The sequence below is a fragment of the Bactrocera latifrons genome, unplaced genomic scaffold (genome assembly GCF_001853355.1).
Source record: "Bactrocera latifrons isolate USDA-ARS-PBARC rearing strain unplaced genomic scaffold, ASM185335v1 scaffold_178, whole genome shotgun sequence".
NCBI lineage: Eukaryota > Metazoa > Arthropoda > Insecta > Diptera > Tephritidae > Bactrocera > Bactrocera latifrons.
Genome location: NW_017535274.1, coordinates 163,069 through 166,112, shown reverse-complemented (window position 1 = coordinate 166,112; position 3,044 = coordinate 163,069).

Below are 3,044 nucleotides of genomic sequence, written 5' to 3'. Positions count from 1 at the left end.
TTTTTTTTGCTATTTTTTGCACCTGCGCGTCAGCTATATTTAACTACTTATATAATAATATTTTTTCTAACACTTATTTAAACGTTTTTGTAAATTATTTCCGCTATTTTCGCTCACTTGCGCTGTTGCCATTATAATGGTTCAGCGCTGTCGACGTTTTTTGCATTTCTAAATAAATATTTATTTACATATTTATTGCCTATTTGCATAATTAGATGTTAATAAGTTAACTGTAATATTTTAACACTTAATAGACACCAATAAGAACGCTTTTGCTATTTTATTGAATTATTTCTTTCGCGCTAGTTTTGATTACCGTTAGTTTTTAATTGCCATTTATAGCTAAATGAATTATTCAAAAACACAAAACAACGMTTTGGCTATTGAGTTTATTATTTATAACACACTTAACGCTTACTAAATAAATATATTTGTTTTGTTTTTCATTAAAATATACCGTTAAATCGTTGCTAATTCAAACTGCAGTCACACGCAGTTCTCGTGGCCATTGCTGTATTCTATGTGAAGCACCTTGCCATTATATTCCGATATATTTACTATATATTTATGCTCTCGCACATATTTGCATAAATTTCATTGCTTTTTCGTAATGCATGAGTATTTTCAATCACTTTGCATTTTGGCCAACCACTTTCSCTTCACTATTTTGCACTAACTACATTTCGTAAAATTTTGATTAACTGTATTCAATGCCATATTCGCACTAGTACACGCTATTTCGTTTATTATTTATTATGTGTGTGTCTTACACTTCGCTGGTCGCATATTTAAAAGCTTCGAATTGTTCAAAACACCAAACTGTAGTTGAATAGAGAAATTCTCATTTAATAGGCAAGTGTAGTTGTGTGCAGTAGCGACGTGTTCAATAAACAACAACAACAAAGACGAACTATTTAATATTTTAAATTAAACGCCGTTAAAACAGTTATGAAAGTCAATTAAAGCTAACCAAAACCGGTATGAAGTCCAATAGTGTATTAGAAGGTGAACATTTTAGATCAGCCTACCTTTAGGCTAACCAAATTTACTTCTGTGAAACTACTAACTTAGCCTACCTTTAGGATAACAATATAATAAACCTAGCCTAAATTTTAGCCAACCAAATTTACATCTATGAGATCCAAGTTTTCTGGAAGTACAAGAAACTATTATTTTTCCCACCATAYTATGACTAAAGTTAGCTTAAATGCACACAGTTAAATATAATGCATATTTATAAAAACTACAAGGAGCGTTCTAAGGTAAACAGGAATCTAGCGACCACTGGTGCCGCCRTCTATACGTCGACTGGTGCGTTAGAATCTGCTATCTCTATTGATTGTCAATAACTAAACTAAACTAAAGAGTTTTATGACATCTCATTGATTGAAAGTGAAGTCTTTGCATTTTAAGTGTCAGTATGTTTGTGTTATCGGTGCGAAAATGAGCTTCGAACAAAGAGTCAACATTATTATTATTTTTTTTTTTTTTTGTTAAATTGGTAAAACTTTTACCGAAACGTTTCAATTGATGAAACATGTTTACGGCGATGATTGCCTATCCCGTAGCAGCGTGCATGGGAGGTTTCAACGTTTTCAAAGAGGTCGTGAGAACATAAATCACGGCCAATCAAAATCCGTGATCACCGAAAATTTGACCGAACATTTGGGCTTACGAAAGATGTGTACACRGATTGTTCCGCACAATTTGACTAACGACCAAAAATTGCTCAGAATCCATCATTCGAAGGACGATTATTTGACCAAAAATCAGATTTTAACAATTAACCACTGCCCGAATTCACCTGATGTGGCACCGTGCGACTTCTTCCTTTTCGGAAAAATGCATTTGCCAAGGCAAAGGAAAGGAAAGCGTTATGCAGACGTAGAGGCCATTCAAAAGGTTGCAACGCCAAACTGGTGTCCATACCGGCCAAGTCGCTTGACATGCTTTTGGACGATGCAAAAAGCTGTATTGAAGCAGAGGAGACTATTGTGAATAAAATAAATTGATTTTGCCGAAAAAACCATTGATCTGTTTTTTTTTTTTAAGTCCTGTTTACTATGGAACTCTCTTTGTATATTTTATATTTGAGGCATATCACTAGAACTCTTTACCGAAATCCACGTGTTTTAAATAGTTTTTATCAACACTAGAAGATTTTTGAATSACCAGAACATCAAGTTGCTATTTCAACTGCCGTGAAGGCTTACTGTGCCATTCAACGATTTGGCTGTTATTCTTAATTTCACWATTTTAAAAGCTAGTATCTTGCTTTTCAGTATCGTTGGCGAACAACGAGAACACAATCACTTCGTTTGACAGACAAATAAATGGAAAATACTTGAGGTTTTCCACTTCGACTCATGGTCTATTGTGTCCTCTCCTATATCACATATCGTCACAAAGGTCATATGAATAATTCCAGGAGCTTGCTTGGCGCAATGGAGGTGATGTGATCCCTGTCCACCTGAGGATGGATTCTAAGGCCTCGAGATCACTTCGTTACAAGCGACACTCTAACTACTACGTCTTGGAAAATAGTATAGTATATGCAAGAGATTGCACCTTGAAKATCTAATTTATACAAGAAGTAGCTTTGGAAAGACTTTTATCAACACTAGGATTTAGAATAGGATTTTTAGAAACAAATTTATTGAGAAATTGTAGAAAAAATAAAACTATAGCTAGCATAATGAACAGGAGTGCAAAAAACACAAATCCTCCAAATAATCACTACACTTTACCAATTCGTTTCAAAAGCAATACAAAAATCCAAATTTTAGCCAAATCACACTTGCAGCCTAAAGCACCAAATTTCAGTGGAAAGTAGCACTGATAAATTTTATCTAAATTCGTTCAACGAAACCTAAAGCATAAAAATCTATGTAAGACTGTGAAAGTCTGCACATTGGTTTTACTTTCAACTACTTTCTTAGAATTTAATAGCTTAAGCTTAAAAATCTTAAAAACTGTAAATGACATGCATGTGTGTCAGCGGATGGCATTCAAATTTGTGTGAGCACGCGTAAAAAAAACTGCAC